A 23,232-nucleotide genomic window follows, 5' to 3' on the forward strand; every position below is an offset into this window, starting at 1 on the left:
GCCATTAATGGGATACCAGTGCCTGGAAGTGGGGGAGGAGAGGTAAAGACATCTCTATACATGGATGACGTCACCCTGCTCCTCTCTGACAATGCCTCAATTAGCAGAGCTCTGCAGTGCTGTGATCGGTTCTCTTTGGCTTCCTCCGCAAAAATTAACACATCTAAGAGTGAGATTTTTTATCAGAACTGGAGGGAGCCAAAAGAAGGACATGATCTCAGGCTGCAAGAGAAGAGAATTAAGGTCCTGGGGGTGTATTTTGGAGAAGAGATGGGAACAGTAAATTGGCAGAACAAATTGCCAATCTTAAACAAAAAACTGATGCAATGGAAGGACCGAGACCTCACCATGACAGGGAAGGTGCTGGTCATCAAAGCCGAGCTCTTGCCTGTCTTGAATTTTCTGGCTTCTACCTTCCCAATCCCACACCGTGTTGCGGCGGTGCTGAGGAGATTGATGTTTCAATTTCTATGGGGTGGGAAGCAGGAAAGACTCAGAAGGGAAATAATGTACAGGCCGCTACCCTCAGGGGGGAAGTCTGTCCCAGATATTGCTACGAAGCTGCTGTGCATTTTCCTGGCCTCTGTGCTGAGAGGCTTTGCAACAGCACCTGCAGCGCGTACCTGGACTTATTTTTCCAGGCTCTGGGTAGGTAGGGAGGTGTTCAGAGTGTGGGGTGTCAGACCCAAGCTGGACGTCCCACTCTCTGACACATGCCCTGCAATTTATGGGACAGTTAAAAGTTTTCTAAGATCTCACCCAATTGGCCATATTCCCCTCCGAGATGTCAGCGTCCAAAAACTGGAAGATTTCGTAGCACCCCAGAACAATAGGCAGACCCCTGTGGGCATTTTAACATCAGCCCAAACAAGGAAGGTGTGGAAACACACATCCTCTAAATTTCTGTGCAACATTCACAGAGATTTAGCCTGGAGTGTCGTCCACCAGTGCTTACCGGTACGAACTTTCTTGTACCGTAGGGGCCTCACCCCCAGCCCTCGCTGCGTTAGGGTGGGCTGCGGCGAGGAGGAGACTGTGACCCATCTCCTGTGGTCCTGCTTTTTTGCTAAGGCCTTCTGGGCACAGTTTGAAGATTGGTTGCAGGCTCTCTCGCCCCAATTTACCCTGACCGCTGCTTTCATCATATACGGCATCTCTCCTGTCAAGCTTCCTCCTGACGTGTTTGACAGGATCTGGGCCGTGGTGAACAGTGGGAAAGACGCCCTGTGGAGAGTGAGGAACATGGGGCTGTTCAAAGGCATCGAGGTCCCAGTCAAGGCAGCAGGTAGCCTGGCCCTGTTCATCACCCGAGAGAACTATTACCTCAGAGATCTGTGGAGAGAAGGGAGGGAGGAAGCAGAAAATCTGTGGGAAATAGAGAGCATAGGTCAATATCTCAAGAAACTGTGAAAAACATTATCATGTTTAAATAAAGAATGTGATTTGCACCAGAAAAAAAGAAAATTGTTGCTATGTAACTGTTACCGTGTCAAAATGTAATGAGATGTGATCATATATACTGTTTTAAGTATGTATATTAATGTAAAGCTTTCTGATTTGTGATTTCCTGTATTTTTTTGTGAAAAGAAAATAAAGTTCTTAAAAATCGAATCGGTTCACCCAGGGCGAGGCTCGGCCATTGCACTCCGGCTGTGCTGACCCCTGCGAATTCCCCAAATGTGGGAATCTCGACTGCATAATTTCTGGTAGTGGGGGACTGCGTTCGCGCTCTCCCCTGATGTGCTTGGTCCAAGAACAGATGCGGCAGTGCGGGCGGCTTTGCCGTCTGCTGGGGAGCTGTGCTGGGTGCCGATGAAGCGGCTTCAGCGGTGGGGGTTACTACAGAAACGCCCTGGGCTTTTTCGCGAGCACCGCCTGATAACGTTGTCTCCTTTTCAACCCGCTACAGCCATAACGCTATTTGTATAACCACAAAAAACAATCTTGTGCTTATACACGTTAAATGTTCACCTCGTGACAAGGTACTTCAATTGTGATCTTTCAGCTTGTCTGACCCTGGTGGTCTGGCTGACTTTTGCTTTCTCCCGCTCTCTGTCCTGGGACAGTAATCCTTTATTGTTTTTCTCACACTCCATCAGTTTGACTTTGTAGTTCAGTCTGTTGCCCGTGTGTGTGTGTGTGTACCAGTTTGTAGTGCAATGTAACCTGACTACCTTACGTCCTGCACTCATAATATAATATATATAGAGAGAGAGATAAATACTGTATATCTTAAGAACAAAATCCAACACCAAAAGCTCTTCATGAGTCATTTTACCCCAGCATTGAAACCGAGTTCTTACCAGCATGCAACACATTGCTAATCCAACCAAAAGATCAAGGTGTGATGGTCAACTTGAAGTGCATGAAGTAGGAGTAGAACAATGTACCCCGAAGCAGGACCACAATTCGAAAGGAGTGGATGCCACTATTTCTCTTTTTTTCTTAGTTATAGGTCCATGGAAGCATTTCAAGCTAATTACACTACTCCTCCTGGACATGAATTCCCTTTTCAAAGCGAGTCTTTTTGCTGTAGTTTGCATGGTTTAGGATGCTGATCGAGGTTAGCCTTGATTTGGTCATGGGGGCCTCGGTACTGTATGCTAATGCTAAAGACAGTTCACCAGTTTTCTGATTGTTGGGTTCTGTATCAGTGCAGGAATGTCAAATAGTGAATGGCTGTACCTCTGTTGTATCCGTGCTCAATGAACGAAATCGGTTATAAATGAATGTATGTATATTTGTACGCAAAACGAGTTGTTTATTGACTGACCTTCAATTGCAGATTTAGAGGCAGCTTCGATATTCGTTTTACAGCCGTTTTTTTTTCATATGAATCACACGCATGCCAAAGAGCCACTTTAGCGATGAGCAGATTGATCCATGTTTCTTGTGCATCTGAAGGGATGTGAGGGAGCTTCTCTTTCTGAACTGGCATGCCTTAAAAATGGACGACCGTCGCGATACCGTTTGCCAGTCAGTGTTGCTGGATGAAACAAAAGTGGGCAGATTGAAATGTTTGGTCTTTTCGTGAGCACCCCGGGAAATAAATGTCCATAGTCGAGGGTTTTTCCTCCCAAAGCCTACGGCACCAACGGCGACCCCTGCTGGCCGAGAGAGCAAAAGCTTACAGCACCTGGTATTCCCAGGCGGTCTCCCATCCAAGTACTAACCAGGCCCGACCCTGCTTAGCTTCCGAGATCAGACGAGATCGGGCGTGTTCAGGGTGGTGTGGCCGTAAGCGAAAGCAACGGCGCCTGACTCGCTACTTGAAGCTGTGTGTGGCGGGGGCTCCGGGCCCCCCGAGCGGGACTCAAGGATCGTTCGTGTGCAACTCTTTGGAAAGGAGCTGCTTTCCAAATCGCATTGCGTGCCTGGATGTTGGCGACTGTGCTCCCGTGCTCCCGTGCTCCCTTCAGTTGCCTGGCCCTGCTCTTGCCCCGCACTGGAGCAGGACAAATAAACTGCACGGAGGAGCACCAGGCAAGTCTTCACCAGACAAAAACCTCCAGTGCACAGCACACTGCAAACATTTCGGGGCTGTCGCGTGTTTATTTCAGCACATAAAGCGCTCGGCGCCTCCGCCCTCTTGTGGCCTTGCGGCGTCAGAGCAAGAGGCTCCTTCTCGCTGCCCTTCCGCTGTGTTGCAGGGCCCCGCGAGGGAACCCGGAGCGCGCACTTTGTGGGGGGGCGGGGGACCGCGTTCGCGCTCTGCCCCCGGTCTCTTGCGCGAGTACTAAATCTCACGGCCCCAGCCAGCGGCCAGGAGACGAGTACAATTTCGCGGGACAGGGGGGCCTCGTCATTGATCGTTACAGGTGAGACGGGGATTAGGAGGAGACCCCGACTGATGGGTGACACACCGCCGTGACTCCTTCTCGAGAGAGACGCCCTGGGATTTGGAACGGCCAAGGAGGGTCAGGACACCTCGGTTTGACGCCTCCCCCCGAAGGACGGCGCCTGTTTGTGCAGCAGAGTGTCGCCATCAGGAGGCTGGGGCATAAGAGGGCCACACAGCCCGCAGGGTGAGCGCTCCCTACTGGTCCCAGTCACACCTCTTGCAGGAGCAGCAGCAGCCTGAGCTTTCCCGGGGGGGAAGCTCCCGTCCGGGTGCCGGCCAGGCTCACACCTGCTGGGCTGCCGGGGGTGAGCCCAGTCGAGAGTCGCAGGGCGAGACCTAGTCACCGGGGAGAAACGATACAAGTGAAGGATTGCTCGGCTCTCGGCTCTTGAAAAGACCGACAAATGACTCGTTCCCGCCGGAGCTGATTGTACCCGCATGTGTGGTGTCGTCTTCTTCCCCCGCCCCGCTGTGTTTGCTGTATTGTCTCTGAAGCCGGCCCCCCCGAGACGAGACGGGCTGTTCCTGTGCCCCAATTAACACTTTACAGGTGCCATTCCCCGGCATTGTGGCCATTGTCGGTGCTCACAAGCGATAAGATAAGGCGGAGGAGAGCGGGGCATGCCCAGCGCCAGACATTCAAGGAGGGGGCAGTGCGAGGTGAGGTGAGGTGAGGTGAGGTGCGACACGCCGGAGCCCCGACGCTGCTAACGCGGAGCACTTGTTGGACTGGCATCGAAAGGACGTGTGCGCTCGGAGCGAGCCTTCCCTGCGGCGGAGCGCGGGAACTTTCTCCCCCCCTCCCGCTGCAGGAGTTGTGTGCGCTGCAGCGGTGCCGAGAGAAAAGCACAGAAGGCAGCAGGCTCTGGAGAGCAGGTAAGAGACGGAGGCGAGCAGGCTCGTTTTTTTTGGAAATTGCTGAAAAGGTTTGTTCGGTGTGTGGCAGGCGCACGTCGCGAGCTTGCGTGGCGATCTGCCGGCCTGGTGATATGTAAATGAGGCCGAATTGCATCCCGGGACATGCTGCGGATGCGAAATGGCGACTGCAGATGTGTAGGAAACGACGCGCTCGTTTTCTCGCTTTGCCCTCGCTTTTGAGTGTTAGTGTGGCGTGTGAGTGTGCGAAAGAGTGGGCCCAGCAGGAGGCGGTGGCGTGCGGGGCGAGGAGCTGGCCTAGGCTGCGAGTACTGTGCTGTGAGTGCGGCCCGCTTGCAGGGGCCTGTACAACTCATACTTACCTGGCAGGGGAGATACCTTGATCAGCCTGTAGGTGGAGTAGTTGGATTGTTTTTCTTTTGTTGGAAGCAGTGTTCGATTTGCGGTTTTTGAAATGGCAACCTTTGGATCCCGTAAGAATGCTGTACGTTTTGAGCTCTTGGATGACCTCTTCATGGATCGTATGCAGTTCAGCAGAAAAGTGTTACAGAAGGAACTTGGCTTTGAACCTCGGCACTTGGATTTCATCTTCGCTCTCCCAGGTCAGAAAGCATTTGAGGTTGTATTTGCTACCTATCCTCTGTTTGAACAATGCGTGGATGTGTTTGAGGCAAAAAGAGGCAAAGTTCCTGCACTTGAGAAGATCAACTTGCAGCCTCTGACACAGAGAGAGAGGAAAACGGTGCATGTTGTTATGTTCTCGGAACTGGCAAAGACGGAGGACATTCACACCTGGCTTAACCAGTACTGCACCGTCCACCATGGAACTGAGGTTAGAGATGTTGATGGTATAAAAACAGGAGCAAGGAAATTCGAGGTTCGCTTGCTACCGGACAGCGTAAATGGAGGCTTAAGGCACCTGCCCTCTACAATCCGGCTGGGCGCCTGCAATGGCTATGTGTTTTATGTGGGACAACCAAAGGTGTGTCGGCGCTGTGGTGCTGTGGGACACCTGGCATCGTCCTGCACTGTGAAATGCTGCAAGACCTGTGGCAAACAGGGACATTTAGCCTCTGACTGTTCAATGCTGCCAAAGTGCAATTTATGTGGCTCGGAAGGACACGTTTTTAAGAACTGCCCTCACGCCTACGCCAATAAACTCAAAATGAGAAAGGATGAGGCAGTGCTTGTTTCAGCCAAACCGGCCCGAAAATCCAAAGCAAACAACAAGTCAAACAAAGAACCCTTGTTGGACAAAGACTCTCAGCCTCCAGCCAGGATCAGTCCTGCTGTGGCTCCGGGGCTGGTGGAAGAGAAATCCACTACGCCCCCACAACCGCAGACTGCACCAGACAAGCACGAGGGTTTGAAAACCCCCGAGAACAGCGAGGACCCCTCCCCCACTCCTGCTCCTCAGAACGAGGGCCAGTGTGGGGCTCCCCGGTGGAGCGGGTCCAGCGAGGATACCCAGGATTCAGCGGAGCTGCTTTTCTCAGACTCTGCAAGTGCTACAGATGCCCTCCTCTCCTCCATCCAGTCCATCACGGAGGATCTGCAGCAGCTGGTGGGTGAGGGGGAAGAGGAGACTGGTGCATCGGCTGCACCCCTTTCCCCTCAGTGCTCCCAGGAGCTGGACTTGAGGAAAAGAAAAAATGACTCTGTTTTCTCCCCGAGCGAGGAGGAAGGAGAGCATGGCGATGGGGACAGCTGGAACCTCTCCACCCCTCCCTCTACCCCCTTCCTTGAAATGGACTCTGTGAACGCTTTTACTGCTGCCACCCTGATGAAGGCTCATTCAGAGGATGGCTGGCAGGAAATTGGTAAGAAGAAAAAGAAAAAGAAAAAGGTAACAGGTGAGACCGAAGAGAAATGTGTTTTGTAAAGACTGGTTCCACTTTCTTATGTAATATGGCTCTTAACATAATTTCTCTTAACACAAGAGGTATCAATGACAGAGTTAAATGCCAGTCTGTCTTTGATTACCTCCAGCAGAGAGAGGGAGATGTGTTGATGTTGCAGGAGTGTGCTTTAGCCTATCAAGAGAGGTATAAAAGTTTTGAAGATAGGTGGGATAAAGGGCCTTCTGTTTGGTCAGGGGACAATAACAACAGAGCCTCTGGCGTGGCCATTCTTTTCAAAGGATGGGCATTCAAATTGAAAAGTATTCAGAGGGTCATAGATGGCAGGTTGCTGTGTGTGGATGTGGAATGGGGGACCGTTAACCTGCGGCTAATCAATGTGTATTGCCCTACTGACGTAGGAGGAAGGGTGGAGCTACTCAAGGCACTCTCCCCCCTATTGTTATGCAGCACAGACGTGATAGTGGGAGGGGATTTTAATTGTATCTTAGAGCACACAGACAGGCAGTCTAGCTCGCCGATAAAATTGGATTCCAGCTCACTGGCCCTGCAAAACTTAGTTCAAGACTTTAAACTCTCAGACACATATAGATGTATATATCCCACAACAGCAGGATATACATGGTCAGGGAGGAATAGCAGCTCCAGAATTGACTATTGCTTTGTCTCAGAGAGAGTGAAAGTTGTTGGGGTCACTCTTCAGCCTGTCTTCTTCTCAGATCATCAGGCTTTAGGGTGTAGAGTGGAACTCCAGGGCGGGACTGTCTTTGGCCCAGGCCTCTGGAAACTCAACACAAAGCTGCTAGAGAACGAGGGGGTAGTATCCCGCTACAAGGAGAAACTATCACAGTGGCTGTCCTTGCAGTGTCTGTACGGGTCAGTAGGAGAGTGGTGGGAGGAGGTGAAGGTGAGGACAAAGGCCTTTTTCATGGCTGAGGGAAGGAAGGCTGCTGCCAGACGGAGAGGAGTGCTAGCCAGGAAACAGAGGCAGCTGCAGCGTCTCTACACGATGCTGCACAGTGGCTTCGATGTGCTCGAGGATATCGCCCTTTTAAAAAAGGACATCCGGAGGATAGCCGAAGAAAGTAGTCGAGGAGTGCTGTTAAGAAGCAGAGTGCAGTTCTTGGAAGAAAATGAGAAGTGTACTCGCTTCTTTTTCAGGAAAGTGGTAGGCTCCAAGACTGTCATGGAAAGTGTAGTTGATGAGGAGGGACGAGAGAGAACAGAGCCGAGTGCTATCCTCTCCTGCACCGAGGCCTTCTACTCAAGACTGTACAGCTCTACAGAGGTAAAGGATGAAGATATTCATTTTTTTACCTCAAAGCTAGAAAACATTTTGAGTGAAGAAGATAGGGAAGTACTTGAGAGGGATTTGACAGTAGAAGAGCTGAGACAGGCTATGGAGAGCTTACAGAAGGGGAAAACTCCGGGTGCTGACGGGCTCCCTAAAGAATTTTATTGCACCTTTTGGGATCTGCTTCAGGATCCGCTACTGCTCCTATTCGAGGAAAGCTACAAGACAGAATTGCTGCCTGACTCCTTAAGAGAAGGCACTATCTCTCTCTTGTTTAAGAAAGGAGCAAAAAATGACATAAAGAACTGGAGACCCCTCAGCCTGTTAGGCGTGGACACTAAGATCCTGTCCAAAGCCCTTTTCCTGCGCCTACAAAATGTAGTGGCCTCACTGGTAGGGAAAGAACAGACTTGTGGGATAGCAGGACGCCTGATGAGCGACAACCTGGCCTTGTTGAGGGATGTCTGTCTGTACTCTGAGGATCGCTCCCTCCCTCTGTGCATTTTAGGTGTAGACCTAGAAAAGGCCTTTGACCGCCTAAACCGGCAGTACTTAACATCGGTACTTGAGCACATGAAGTTTGGCCCCATCATGAGAAAGTGGATTAACCTGCTGTACACAGGTAGCAACAGCAGAGTCATGGTTAATGGCAATAGATCACGCACCTTTGAAGTCTGTTCAGGGGTGAGGCAGGGCTGCCCATTATCCCCCTTGTTATTCGTTTTGGCTATGGAGCCCTTAGCCTGTGCCTTGCGCCAGGATCAGGCCATTAATGGGATACCAGTGCCTGGAAGTGGGGGAGGAGAGGTAAAGACGTCTCTATACATGGATGACGTCACCCTGCTCCTCTCTGACAATGCCTCAATTAGCAGAGCTCTGCAGTGCTGTGATCGGTTCTCTTTGGCTTCCTCCGCAAAAATTAACACATCTAAGAGTGAGATTTTTTATCAGAACTGGAGGGAGCCAAAAGAAGGACATGATCTCAGGCTGCAAGAGAAGAGAATTAAGGTCCTGGGGGTGTATTTTGGAGAAGAGATGGGAACAGTAAATTGGCAGAACAAATTGCCAATCTTAAACAAAAAACTGATGCAATGGAAGGACCGAGACCTCACCATGACAGGGAAGGTGCTGGTCATCAAAGCCGAGCTCTTGCCTGTCTTGAATTTTCTGGCTTCTACCTTCCCAATCCCACACCGTGTTGCGGCGGTGCTGAGGAGATTGATGTTTCAATTTCTATGGGGTGGGAAGCAGGAAAGACTCAGAAGGGAAATAATGTACAGGCCGCTACCCTCAGGGGGGAAGTCTGTCCCAGATATTGCTACGAAGCTGCTGTGCATTTTCCTGGCCTCTGTGCTGAGAGGCTTTGCAACAGCACCTGCAGCGCGTACCTGGACTTATTTCTCCAGGCTCTGGGTAGGTAGGGAGGTGTTCAGAGTGTGGGGTGTCAGACCCAAGCTGGACGTCCCACTCTCTGACACATGCCCTGCAATTTATGGGACAGTTAAAAGTTTTCTAAGATCTCACCCAATTGGCCATATTCCCCTCCGAGATGTCAGCGTCCAAAAACTGGAAGATTTCGTAGCACCCCAGAACAATAGGCAGACCCCTGTGGGCATTTTAACATCAGCCCAAACAAGGAAGGTGTGGAAACACACATCCTCTAAATTTCTGTGCAACATTCACAGAGATTTAGCCTGGAGTGTCGTCCACCAGTGCTTACCGGTACGAACTTTCTTGTACCGTAGGGGCCTCACCCCCAGCCCTCGCTGCGTTAGGGTGGGCTGCGGCGAGGAGGAGACTGTGACCCATCTCCTGTGGTCCTGCTTTTTTGCTAAGGCCTTCTGGGCCCAGTTTGAAGATTGGTTGCAGGCTCTCTCGCCCCAATTTACCCTGACCGCTGCTTTCGTTAGATACGGCATCTCTCCTGTCAAGCTTCCTCCTGACGTGTTTGACAGGATCTGGGCCGTGGTGAACAGTGGGAAAGACGCCCTGTGGAGAGTGAGGAACATGGGACTGTTCAAAGGCATCGAGGTCCCAGTCAAGGCAGCAGGTAGCCTGGCCCTGTTCATCACCCGAGAGAACTATTACCTCAGAGATCTGTGGAGAGAAGGGAGGGAGGAAGCAGAAAATCTGTGGGAAATAGAGAGCATAGGTCAACATCTCAAGAAACTGTGAAAAACATTATCATGTTTAAATAAAGAATGTGATTTGCACCAGAAAAAAAGAAAATTGTTGCTATGTAACTGTTACCGTGTCAAAATGTAATGAGATGTGATCATATATACTGTTTTAAGTATGTATATTAATGTAAAGCTTTCTGATTTGTGATTTCCTGTATTTTTTTGTGAAAAGAAAATAAAGTTCTTAAAAATCGAAATCGGTTCACCCAGGGCGAGGCTCGGCCATTGCACTCCGGCTGTGCTGACCCCTGCGAATTCCCCAAATGTGGGAATCTCGACTGCATAATTTCTGGTAGTGGGGGACTGCGTTCGCGCTCTCCCCTGATGTGCTTGGTCCAAGAACAGATGCGGCAGTGCGGGCGGCTTTGCCGTCTGCTGGGGAGCTGTGCTGGGTGCCGATGAAGCGGCTTCAGCGGTGGGGGTTACTACAGAAACGCCCTGGGCTTTTTCGCGAGCACCGCCTGATAACGTTGTCTCCTTTTCAACCCGCTACAGCCATAACGCTATTTGTATAACCACAAAAAACAATCTTGTGCTTATACACGTTAAATGTTCACCTCGTGACAAGGTACTTCAATTGTGATCTTTCAGCTTGTCTGACCCTGGTGGTCTGGCTGACTTTTGCTTTCTCCCGCTCTCTGTCCTGGGACAGTAATCCTTTATTGTTTTTCTCACACTCCATCAGTTTGACTTTGTAGTTCAGTCTGTTGCCCGTGTGTGTGTGTGTACCAGTTTGTAGTGCAATGTAACCTGACTACCTTACGTCCTGCACTCATAATATAATATATATATAGAGAGAGATAAATACTGTATATCTTAAGAACAAAATCCAACACCAAAAGCTCTTCATGAGTCATTTTACCCCAGCATTGAAACCGAGTTCTTACCAGCATGCAACACATTGCTAATCCAACCAAAAGATCAAGGTGTGATGGTCAACTTGAAGTGCATGAAGTAGGAGTAGAACAATGTACCCCGAAGCAGGACCACAATTCGAAAGGAGTGGATGCCACTATTTCTCTTTTTTTCTTAGTTATAGGTCCATGGAAGCATTTCAAGCTAATTACACTACTCCTCCTGGACATGAATTCCCTTTTCAAAGCGAGTCTTTTTGCTGTAGTTTGCATGGTTTAGGATGCTGATCGAGGTTAGCCTTGATTTGGTCATGGGGGCCTCGGTACTGTATGCTAATGCTAAAGACAGTTCACCAGTTTTCTGATTGTTGGGTTCTGTATCAGTGCAGGAATGTCAAATAGTGAATGGCTGTACCTCTGTTGTATCCGTGCTCAATGAACGAAATCGGTTATAAATGAATGTATGTATATTTGTACGCAAAACGAGTTGTTTATTGACTGACCTTCAATTGCAGATTTAGAGGCAGCTTCGATATTCGTTTTACAGCCGTTTTTTTTTCATATGAATCACACGCATGCCATTCAAAGAGCCACTTTAGCGATGAGCAGATTGATCCATGTTTCTTGTGCATCTGAAGGGATGTGAGGGAGCTTCTCTTTCTGAACTGGCATGCCTTAAAAATGGACGACCGTCGCGATACCGTTTGCCAGTCAGTGTTGCTGGATGAAACAAAAGTGGGCAGATTGAAATGTTTGGTCTTTTCGTGAGCACCCCGGGAAATAAATGTCCATAGTCGAGGGTTTTTCCTCCCAAAGCCTACGGCACCAACGGCGACCCCTGCTGGCCGAGAGAGCAAAAGCTTACAGCACCTGGTATTCCCAGGCGGTCTCCCATCCAAGTACTAACCAGGCCCGACCCTGCTTAGCTTCCGAGATCAGACGAGATCGGGCGTGTTCAGGGTGGTGTGGCCGTAAGCGAAAGCAACGGCGCCTGACTCGCTACTTGAAGCTGTGTGTGGCGGGGGCTCCGGGCCCCCCGAGCGGGACTCAAGGATCGTTCGTGTGCAACTCTTTGGAAAGGAGCTGCTTTCCAAATCGCATTGCGTGCCTGGATGTTGGCGACTGTGCTCCCGTGCTCCCGTGCTCCCTTCAGTTGCCTGGCCCTGCTCTTGCCCCGCACTGGAGCAGGACAAATAAACTGCACGGAGGAGCACCAGGCAAGTCTTCACCAGACAAAAACCTCCAGTGCACAGCACACTGCAAACATTTCGGGGCTGTCGCGTGTTTATTTCAGCACATAAAGCGCTCGGCGCCTCCGCCCTCTTGTGGCCTTGCGGCGTCAGAGCAAGAGGCTCCTTCTCGCTGCCCTTCCGCTGTGTTGCAGGGCCCCGCGAGGGAACCCGGAGCGCGCACTTTGTGGGGGGGCGGGGGACCGCGTTCGCGCTCTGCCCCCGGTCTCTTGCGCGAGTACTAAATCTCACGGCCCCAGCCAGCGGCCAGGAGACGAGTACAATTTCGCGGGACAGGGGGGCCTCGTCATTGATCGTTACAGGTGAGACGGGGATCAGGAGGAGACCCCGACTGATGGGTGACACACCGCCGTGACTCCTTCTCGAGAGAGACGCCCTGGGATTTGGAACGGCCAAGGAGGGTCAGGACACCTCGGTTTGACGCCTCCCCCCGAAGGACGGCGCCTGTTTGTGCAGCAGAGTGTCGCCATCAGGAGGCTGGGGCATAAGAGGGCCACACAGCCCGCAGGGTGAGCGCTCCCTACTGGTCCCAGTCACACCTCTTGCAGGAGCAGCAGCAGCCTGAGCTTTCCCGGGGGGGAAGCTCCCGTCCGGGTGCCGGCCAGGCTCACACCTGCTGGGCTGCCGGGGGTGAGCCCAGTCGAGAGTCGCAGGGCGAGACCTAGTCACCGGGGAGAAACGATACAAGTGAAGGATTGCTCGGCTCTCGGCTCTTGAAAAGACCGACAAATGACTCGTTCCCGCCGGAGCTGATTGTACCCGCATGTGTGGTGTCGTCTTCTTCCCCCGCCCCGCTGTGTTTGCTGTATTGTCTCTGAAGCCGGCCCCCCCGAGACGAGACGGGCTGTTCCTGTGCCCCAATTAACACTTTACAGGTGCCATTCCCCGGCATTGTGGCCATTGTCGGTGCTCACACGCGATAAGATAAGGCGGAGGAGAGCGGGGCATGCCCAGCGCCAGACATTCAAGGAGGGGGCAGTGCGAGGTGAGGTGAGGTGAGGTGAGGTGAGGTGCGACACGCCGGAGCCCCGACGCTGCTAACGCGGAGCACTTGTTGGACTGGCATCGAAAGGACGTGTGCGCTCGGAGCGAGCCTTCCCTGCGGCGGAGCGCGGGAACTTTCTCCCCCCCTCCCGCTGCAGGAGTTGTGTGCGCTGCAGCGGTGCCGAGAGAAAAGCACAGAAGGCAGCAGGCTCTGGAGAGCAGGTAAGAGACGGAGGCGAGCAGGCTCGTTTTTTTTGGAAATTGCTGAAAAGGTTTGTTCGGTGTGTGGCAGGCGCACGTCGCGAGCTTGCGTGGCGATCTGCCGGCCTGGTGATATGTAAATGAGGCCGAATTGCATCCCGGGACATGCTGCGGATGCGAAATGGCGACTGCAGATGTGTAGGAAACGACGCGCTCGTTTTCTCGCTTTGCCCTCGCTTTTGAGTGTTAGTGTGGCGTGTGAGTGTGCGAAAGAGTGGGCCCAGCAGGAGGCGGTGGCGTGCGGGGCGAGGAGCTGGCCTAGGCTGCGAGTACTGTGCTGTGAGTGCGGCCCGCTTGCAGGGGCCTGTACAACTCATACTTACCTGGCAGGGGAGATACCTTGATCAAGAAGGAGGTTCACCCAGGGCGAGGCTCGGCCATTGCACTCCGGCTGTGCTGACCCCTGCGAATTCCCCAAATGTGGGAATCTCGACTGCATAATTTCTGGTAGTGGGGGACTGCGTTCGCGCTCTCCCCTGATGTGCTTGGTCCAAGAACAGATGCGGCAGTGCGGGCGGCTTTGCCGTCTGCTGGGGAGCTGTGCTGGGTGCCGATGAAGCGGCTTCAGCGGTGGGGGTTACTACAGAAACGCCCTGGGCTTTTTCGCGAGCACCGCCTGATAACGTTGTCTCCTTTTCAACCCGCTACAGCCATAACGCTATTTGTATAACCACAAAAAACAATCTTGTGCTTATACACGTTAAATGTTCACCTCGTGACAAGGTACTTCAATTGTGATCTTTCAGCTTGTCTGACCCTGGTGGTCTGGCTGACTTTTGCTTTCTCCCGCTCTCTGTCCTGGGACAGTAATCCTTTATTGTTTTTCTCACACTCCATCAGTTTGACTTTGTAGTTCAGTCTGTTGCCCGTGTGTGTGTGTGTACCAGTTTGTAGTGCAATGTAACCTGACTACCTTACGTCCTGCACTCATAATATAATATATATATAGAGAGAGATAAATACTGTATATCTTAAGAACAAAATCCAACACCAAAAGCTCTTCATGAGTCATTTTACCCCAGCATTGAAACCGAGTTCTTACCAGCATGCAACACATTGCTAATCCAACCAAAAGATCAAGGTGTGATGGTCAACTTGAAGTGCATGAAGTAGGAGTAGAACAATGTACCCCGAAGCAGGACCACAATTCGAAAGGAGTGGATGCCACTATTTCTCTTTTTTTCTTAGTTATAGGTCCATGGAAGCATTTCAAGCTAATTACACTACTCCTCCTGGACATGAATTCCCTTTTCAAAGCGAGTCTTTTTGCTGTAGTTTGCATGGTTTAGGATGCTGATCGAGGTTAGCCTTGATTTGGTCATGGGGGCCTCGGTACTGTATGCTAATGCTAAAGACAGTTCACCAGTTTTCTGATTGTTGGGTTCTGTATCAGTGCAGGAATGTCAAATAGTGAATGGCTGTACCTCTGTTGTATCCGTGCTCAATGAACGAAATCGGTTATAAATGAATGTATGTATATTTGTACGCAAAACGAGTTGTTTATTGACTGACCTTCAATTGCAGATTTAGAGGCAGCTTCGATATTCGTTTTACAGCCGTTTTTTTTTCATATGAATCACACGCATGCCATTCAAAGAGCCACTTTAGCGATGAGCAGATTGATCCATGTTTCTTGTGCATCTGAAGGGATGTGAGGGAGCTTCTCTTTCTGAACTGGCATGCCTTAAAAATGGACGACCGTCGCGATACCGTTTGCCAGTCAGTGTTGCTGGATGAAACAAAAGTGGGCAGATTGAAATGTTTGGTCTTTTCGTGAGCACCCCGGGAAATAAATGTCCATAGTCGAGGGTTTTTCCTCCCAAAGCCTACGGCACCAACGGCGACCCCTGCTGGCCGAGAGAGCAAAAGCTTACAGCACCTGGTATTCCCAGGCGGTCTCCCATCCAAGTACTAACCAGGCCCGACCCTGCTTAGCTTCCGAGATCAGACGAGATCGGGCGTGTTCAGGGTGGTGTGGCCGTAAGCGAAAGCAACGGCGCCTGACTCGCTACTTGAAGCTGTGTGTGGCGGGGGCTCCGGGCCCCCCGAGCGGGACTCAAGGATCGTTCGTGTGCAACTCTTTGGAAAGGAGCTGCTTTCCAAATCGCATTGCGTGCCTGGATGTTGGCGACTGTGCTCCCGTGCTCCCGTGCTCCCTTCAGTTGCCTGGCCCTGCTCTTGCCCCGCACTGGAGCAGGACAAATAAACTGCACGGAGGAGCACCAGGCAAGTCTTCACCAGACAAAAACCTCCAGTGCACAGCACACTGCAAACATTTCGGGGCTGTCGCGTGTTTATTTCAGCACATAAAGCGCTCGGCGCCTCCGCCCTCTTGTGGCCTTGCGGCGTCAGAGCAAGAGGCTCCTTCTCGCTGCCCTTCCGCTGTGTTGCAGGGCCCCGCGAGGGAACCCGGAGCGCGCACTTTGTGGGGGGGCGGGGGACCGCGTTCGCGCTCTGCCCCCGGTCTCTTGCGCGAGTACTAAATCTCACGGCCCCAGCCAGCGGCCAGGAGACGAGTACAATTTCGCGGGACAGGGGGGCCTCGTCATTGATCGTTACAGGTGAGACGGGGATCAGGAGGAGACCCCGACTGATGGGTGACACACCGCCGTGACTCCTTCTCGAGAGAGACGCCCTGGGATTTGGAACGGCCAAGGAGGGTCAGGACACCTCGGTTTGACGCCTCCCCCCGAAGGACGGCGCCTGTTTGTGCAGCAGAGTGTCGCCATCAGGAGGCTGGGGCATAAGAGGGCCACACAGCCCGCAGGGTGAGCGCTCCCTACTGGTCCCAGTCACACCTCTTGCAGGAGCAGCAGCAGCCTGAGCTTTCCCGGGGGGGAAGCTCCCGTCCGGGTGCCGGCCAGGCTCACACCTGCTGGGCTGCCGGGGGTGAGCCCAGTCGAGAGTCGCAGGGCGAGACCTAGTCACCGGGGAGAAACGATACAAGTGAAGGATTGCTCGGCTCTCGGCTCTTGAAAAGACCGACAAATGACTCGTTCCCGCCGGAGCTGATTGTACCCGCATGTGTGGTGTCGTCTTCTTCCCCCGCCCCGCTGTGTTTGCTGTATTGTCTCTGAAGCCGGCCCCCCCGAGACGAGACGGGCTGTTCCTGTGCCCCAATTAACACTTTACAGGTGCCATTCCCCGGCATTGTGGCCATTGTCGGTGCTCACACGCGATAAGATAAGGCGGAGGAGAGCGGGGCATGCCCAGCGCCAGACATTCAAGGAGGGGGCAGTGCGAGGTGAGGTGAGGTGAGGTGAGGTGAGGTGCGACACGCCGGAGCCCCGACGCTGCTAACGCGGAGCACTTGTTGGACTGGCATCGAAAGGACGTGTGCGCTCGGAGCGAGCCTTCCCTGCGGCGGAGCGCGGGAACTTTCTCCCCCCCTCCCGCTGCAGGAGTTGTGTGCGCTGCAGCGGTGCCGAGAGAAAAGCACAGAAGGCAGCAGGCTCTGGAGAGCAGGTAAGAGACGGAGGCGAGCAGGCTCGTTTTTTTTGGAAATTGCTGAAAAGGTTTGTTCGGTGTGTGGCAGGCGCACGTCGCGAGCTTGCGTGGCGATCTGCCGGCCTGGTGATATGTAAATGAGGCCGAATTGCATCCCGGGACATGCTGCGGATGCGAAATGGCGACTGCAGATGTGTAGGAAACGACGCGCTCGTTTTCTCGCTTTGCCCTCGCTTTTGAGTGTTAGTGTGGTGTGTGAGTGTGCGAAAGAGTGGGCCCAGCAGGAGGCGGTGGCGTGCGGGGCGAGGAGCTGGCCTAGCCTGCGAGTACTGTGCTGTGAGTGCGGGCCGCTTGCAGGGGCCTGTACAACTCATACTTACCTGGCAGGGGAGATACCTTGATCAGCCTGTAGGTGGAGTAGTTGGATTGTTTTTCTTTTGTTGGAAGCAGTGTTTGATTTGCGGTTTTTGAAATGGCAACCTTTGGATCCCGTAAGAATGCTGTACGTTTTGAGCTCTTGGATGACCTCTTCATGGATCGTATGCAGTTCAGCAGAAAAGTGTTACAGAAGGAACTTGGCTTTGAACCTCGGCACTTGGATTTCATCTTCGCTCTCCCAGGTCAGAAAGCATTTGAGGTTGTATTTGCTACCTATCCTCTGTTTGAACAATGCGTGGATGTGTTTGAGGCAAAAAGAGGCAAAGTTCCTGCACTTGAGAAGATCAACTTGCAGCCTCTGACACAGAGAGAGAGGAAAACGGTGCATTATGTTATGTTCTCGGAACTGGCAAAGACGGAGGACATTCACACCTGGCTTAACCAGTACTGCACCGTCCACCATGGAACTGAGGTTAGAGATGTTGATGGTATAAAAACAGGAGCAAGGAAATTCGAGGTTCGCTTGCTACCGGACAGCGTAAATGGAGGCTTAAGGCACCTGCCCTCTACAATCCGGCTGGGCGCCTGCAATGGCTATGTGTTTTATGTGGGACAACCAAAGGTGTGTCGGCGCTGTGGTGCTGTGGGACACCTGGCATCGTCCTGCACTGTGAAATGCTGCAAGACCTGTGGCAAACAGGGACATTTAGCCTCTGACTGTTCAATGCTGCCAAAGTGCAATTTATGTGGCTCGGAAGGACACGTTTTTAAGAACTGCCCTCACGCCTACGCCAATAAACTCAAAATGAGAAAGGATGAGGCAGTGCTTGTTTCAGCCAAACCGGCCCGAAAATCCAAAGCAAACAACAAGTCAAACAAAGAACCCTTGTTGGACAAAGACTCTCAGCCTCCAGCCAGGATCAGTCCTGCTGTGGCTCCGGGGCTGGTGGAAGAGAAATCCACTACGCCCCCACAACCGCAGACTGCACCAGACAAGCACGAGGGTTTGAAAACCCCCGAGAACAGCGAGGACCCCTCCCCCACTCCTGCTCCTCAGAACGAGGGCCAGTGTGGGGCCCCCCGGTGGAGCGGGTCCAGCGAGGATACCCAGGATTCAGCGGAGCTGCTTTTCTCAGACTCTGCAAGTGCTACAGATGCCCTCCTCTCCTCCATCCAGTCCATCACGGAGGATCTGCAGCAGCTGGTGGGTGAGGGGGAAGAGGAGACTGGTGCATCGGCTGCACCCCTTTCCCCTCAGTGCTCCCAGGAGCTGGACTTGAGGAAAAGAAAAAATGACTCTGTTTTCACCCCGAGCGAGGAGGAAGGAGAGCATGGCGATGGGGACAGCTGGAACCTCTCCACCCCTCCCTCTACCCCCTTCCTTGAAATGGACTCTGTGAACGCTTTTACTGCTGCCACCCTGATGAAGGCTCATTCAGAGGATGGCTGGCAGGAAATTGGTAAGAAGAAAAAGAAAAAGGTAACAGGTGAGACCGAAGAGAAATGTGTTTTGTAAAGACTGGTTCCACTTTCTTATGTAATATGGCTCTTAACATAATTTCTCTTAACACAAGAGGTATCAATGACAGAGTTAAATGCCAGTCTGTCTTTGATTACCTCCAGCAGAGAGAGGGAGATGTGTTGATGTTGCAGGAGTGTGCTTTAGCCTATCAAGAGAGGTATAAAAGTTTTGAAGATAGGTGGGATAAAGGGCCTTCTGTTTGGTCAGGGGACAATAACAACAGAGCCTCTGGCGTGGCCATTCTTTTCAAAGGATGGGCATTCAAATTGAAAAGTATTCAGAGGGTCATAGATGGCAGGTTGCTGTGTGTGGATGTGGAATGGGGGACCGTTAACCTGCGGCTAATCAATGTGTATTGCCCTACTGACGTAGGAGGAAGGGTGGAGCTACTCAAGGCACTCTCCCCCCTATTGTTATGCAGCACAGACGTGATAGTGGGAGGGGATTTTAATTGTATCTTAGAGCACACAGACAGGCAGTCTAGCTCGCCGATAAAATTGGATTCCAGCTCACTGGCCCTGCAAAACTTAGTTCAAGACTTTAAACTCTCAGACACATATAGATGTATATATCCCACAACAGCAGGATATACATGGTCAGGGAGGAATAGCAGCTCCAGAATTGACTATTGCTTTGTCTCAGAGAGAGTGAAAGTTGTTGGGGTCACTCTTCAGCCTGTCTTCTTCTCAGATCATCAGGCTTTAGGGTGTAGAGTGGAACTCCAGGGCGGGACTGTCTTTGGCCCAGGCCTCTGGAAACTCAACACAAAGCTGCTAGAGAACGAGGGGGTAGTATCCCGCTACAAGGAGAAACTATCACAGTGGCTGTCCTTGCAGTGTCTGTACGGGTCAGTAGGAGAGTGGTGGGAGGAGGTGAAGGTGAGGACAAAGGCCTTTTTCATGGCTGAGGGAAGGAAGGCTGCTGCCAGACGGAGAGGAGTGCTAGCCAGGAAACAGAGGCAGCTGCAGCGTCTCTACACGATGCTGCACAGTGGCTTCGATGTGCTCGAGGATATCGCCCTTTTAAAAAAGGACATCCGGAGGATAGCCGAAGAAAGTAGTCGAGGAGTGCTGTTAAGAAGCAGAGTGCAGTTCTTGGAAGAAAATGAGAAGTGTACTCGCTTCTTTTTCAGGAAAGTGGTAGGCTCCAAGACTGTCATGGAAAGTGTAGTTGATGAGGAGGGACGAGAGAGAACAGAGCCGAGTGCTATCCTCTCCTGCACCGAGGCCTTCTACTCAAGACTGTACAGCTCTACAGAGGTAAAGGATGAAGATATTCATTTTTTTACCTCAAAGCTAGAAAACATTTTGAGTGAAGAAGATAGGGAAGTACTTGAGAGGGATTTGACAGTAGAAGAGCTGAGACAGGCTATGGAGAGCTTACAGAAGGGGAAAACTCCGGGTGCTGACGGGCTCCCTAAAGAATTTTATTGCACCTTTTGGGATCTGCTTCAGGATCCGCTACTGCTCCTATTCGAGGAAAGCTACAAGACAGAATTGCTGCCTGACTCCTTAAGAGAAGGCACTATCTCTCTCTTGTTTAAGAAAGGAGCAAAAAATGACATAAAGAACTGGAGACCCCTCAGCCTGTTAGGCGTGGACACTAAGATCCTGTCCAAAGCCCTTTTCCTGCGCCTACAAAATGTAGTGGCCTCACTGGTAGGGAAAGAACAGACTTGTGGGATAGCAGGACGCCTGATGAGCGACAACCTGGCCTTGTTGAGGGATGTCTGTCTGTACTCTGAGGATCGCTCCCTCCCTCTGTGCATTTTAGGTGTAGACCTAGAAAAGGCCTTTGACCGCCTAAACCGGCAGTACTTAACATCGGTACTTGAGCACATGAAGTTTGGCCCCATCATGAGAAAGTGGATTAACCTGCTGTACACAGGTAGCAACAGCAGAGTCATGGTTAATGGCAATAGATCACGCACCTTTGAAGTCTGTTCAGGGGTGAGGCAGGGCTGCCCATTATCCCCCTTGTTATTCGTTTTGGCTATGGAGCCCTTAGCCTGTGCCTTGCGCCAGGATCAGGCCATTAATGGGATACCAGTGCCTGGAAGTGGGGGAGGAGAGGTAAAGACGTCTCTATACATGGATGACGTCACCCTGCTCCTCTCTGACAATGCCTCAATTAGCAGAGCTCTGCAGTGCTGTGATCGGTTCTCTTTGGCTTCCTCCGCAAAAATTAACACATCTAAGAGTGAGATTTTTTATCAGAACTGGAGGGAGCCAAAAGAAGGACATGATCTCAGGCTGCAAGAGAAGAGAATTAAGGTCCTGGGGGTGTATTTTGGAGAAGAGATGGGAACAGTAAATTGGCAGAACAAATTGCCAATCTTAAACAAAAAACTGATGCAATGGAAGGACCGAGACCTCACCATGACAGGGAAGGTGCTGGTCATCAAAGCCGAGCTCTTGCCTGTCTTGAATTTTCTGGCTTCTACCTTCCCAATCCCACACCGTGTTGCGGCGGTGCTGAGGAGATTGATGTTTCAATTTCTATGGGGTGGGAAGCAGGAAAGACTCAGAAGGGAAATAATGTACAGGCCGCTACCCTCAGGGGGGAAGTCTGTCCCAGATATTGCTACGAAGCTGCTGTGCATTTTCCTGGCCTCTGTGCTGAGAGGCTTTGCAACAGCACCTGCAGCGCGTACCTGGACTTATTTTTCCAGGCTCTGGGTAGGTAGGGAGGTGTTCAGAGTGTGGGGTGTCAGACCCAAGCTGGACGTCCCACTCTCTGACACATGCCCTGCAATTTATGGGACAGTTAAAAGTTTTCTAAGATCTCACCCAATTGGCCATATTCCCCTCCGAGATGTCAGCGTCCAAAAACTGGAAGATTTCGTAGCACCCCAGAACAATAGGCAGACCCCTGTGGGCATTTTAACATCAGCCCAAACAAGGAAGGTGTGGAAACACACATCCTCTAAATTTCTGTGCAACATTCACAGAGATTTAGCCTGGAGTGTCATCCACCAGTGCTTACCGGTACGAACTTTCTTGTACCGTAGGGGCCTCACCCCCAGCCCTCGCTGCGTTAGGGTGGGCTGCGGCGAGGAGGAGACTGTGACCCACCTCCTGTGGTCCTGCTTTTTTGCTAAGGCCTTCTGGGCACAGTTTGAAGATTGGTTGCAGGCTCTCTCGCCCCAATTTACCCTGACCGCTGCTTTCATCATATACAGCATCTCTCCTGTCAAGCTTCCTCCTGACGTGTTTGACAGGATCTGGGCCGTGGTGAACAGTGGGAAAGACGCCCTGTGGAGAGTGAGGAACATGGGGCTGTTCAAAGGCATCGAGGTCCCAGTCAAGGCAGCAGGTAGCCTGGCCCTGTTCATCACCCGAGAGAACTATTACCTCAGAGATCTGTGGAGAGAAGGGAGGGAGGAAGCAGAAAATCTGTGGGAAATAGAGGGCATTGGACAGTATCTCAAGAAACTGTGAAAAACATTATCATGTTTAAGTAAAGAATGTGATTTGCACCAGAAAAAAAGAAATTGTTGCTATGTAACTGGTTCCGTGTCAAAATGTAATGAGATGTGATCATATATACTGTTTTAAGTATGTATATTAATGTAAAGCTTTCTGATTTGTGATTTCCTGTATTTTTTTGTGAAAAGAAAATAAAGTTCTTAAAAATCGAAATCGGTTCACCCAGGGCGAGGCTCGGCCATTGCACTCCGGCTGTGCTGACCCCTGCGAATTCCCCAAATGTGGGAATCTCGACTGCATAATTTCTGGTAGTGGGGGACTGCGTTCGCGCTCTCCCCTGATGTGCTTGGTCAAAGAACAGATGCAGCAGTGCGGGCGGCTTTGCCGTCTGCTGGGGAGCTGTGCTGGGTGCCGATGAAGCGGCTTCAGCGATGGGAGTTACTACAGAAACGCCCTGGGCATTTTCGCGAGCACCGCCTGATAACGTGGTCCTCCTTTTCAACCCGCTACAGCCATAACGCTATTTGTATAACCACAAAAAACAATCTTGTGCTTATACACGTTAAATGTTCACCTCGTGACAAGGTACTTCAATTGTGATCTTTCAGCTTGTCTGACCCTGGTGGTCTGGCTGACTTTTGCTTTCTCCCGCTCTCTGTCCTGGGACAGTAATCCTTTATTGTTTTTCTCACACTCCATCAGTTTGACTTTGTAGTTCAGTCTGTTGCCCGTGTGTGTGTGTGTACCAGTTTGTAGTGCAATGTAACCTGACTACCTTACGTCCTGCACTCATAATATAATATAATATATATATATATATTTTTTTTTCTTATAAAATATACTTTATTCGGAAAAAAAACACATCTCAAAAAGGAAACATCTCACACAGTAACACTCCACAAATTCAAACAACGGCGGAACGGCGGTGATTGTCCGTTATCAATCCATGCAAGGGTGGGCGGATTTGCGCTATTATGAGTGTCCCTCCAATCCCTACCACTTGCTGTAACCCATTAATCCCTGTACAGGGTCCATAGGCCTTTCCAGCGCTCCTTTGC

General features: G+C 51.4%; 6 non-coding genes and 1 pseudogene across 6 annotated transcripts; 4 read left to right on the top strand and 3 right to left on the bottom strand.

Moving 5' to 3' along the window:
• The first annotated feature begins 1,602 nt into the window (after positions 1–1,602).
• Positions 1,603–1,738, top strand: LOC148678964 (U1 spliceosomal RNA; annotated as a pseudogene).
• A 1,386-nt stretch (positions 1,739–3,124) lies between these two features.
• LOC148678965 (5S ribosomal RNA) lies at positions 3,125–3,243 on the bottom strand. The gene has a single exon (XR_015940744.1). It is a non-coding gene; the product is annotated as a 5S ribosomal RNA (ribosomal RNA).
• Positions 3,244–10,204: 6,961 nt separating this feature from the next.
• Positions 10,205–10,374, top strand: LOC148678966 (U1 spliceosomal RNA). The gene has a single exon (XR_015940252.1). It is a non-coding gene; the product is annotated as a U1 spliceosomal RNA (small nuclear RNA).
• Positions 10,375–11,762: 1,388 nt separating this feature from the next.
• On the bottom strand, positions 11,763–11,881 carry LOC148678967 (5S ribosomal RNA). Its single transcript, XR_015940746.1, has one exon. It is a non-coding gene; the product is annotated as a 5S ribosomal RNA (ribosomal RNA).
• A 1,833-nt stretch (positions 11,882–13,714) lies between these two features.
• LOC148678968 (U1 spliceosomal RNA) lies at positions 13,715–13,878 on the top strand. The gene has a single exon (XR_015940189.1). It is a non-coding gene; the product is annotated as a U1 spliceosomal RNA (small nuclear RNA).
• A 1,388-nt stretch (positions 13,879–15,266) lies between these two features.
• Positions 15,267–15,385, bottom strand: LOC148678969 (5S ribosomal RNA). Its single transcript, XR_015940748.1, has one exon. It is a non-coding gene; the product is annotated as a 5S ribosomal RNA (ribosomal RNA).
• A 6,959-nt stretch (positions 15,386–22,344) lies between these two features.
• LOC148678970 (U1 spliceosomal RNA) lies at positions 22,345–22,514 on the top strand. Its single transcript, XR_015940253.1, has one exon. It is a non-coding gene; the product is annotated as a U1 spliceosomal RNA (small nuclear RNA).
• The last annotated feature ends 718 nt before the right edge of the window (positions 22,515–23,232 follow it).

This window comes from Lepisosteus platostomus, chromosome 1 (genome assembly GCF_059453375.1).
Source record: "Lepisosteus platostomus isolate fLepPlt1 chromosome 1, fLepPlt1.hap1, whole genome shotgun sequence".
Taxonomy (NCBI): domain Eukaryota; kingdom Metazoa; phylum Chordata; class Actinopteri; order Semionotiformes; family Lepisosteidae; genus Lepisosteus; species Lepisosteus platostomus.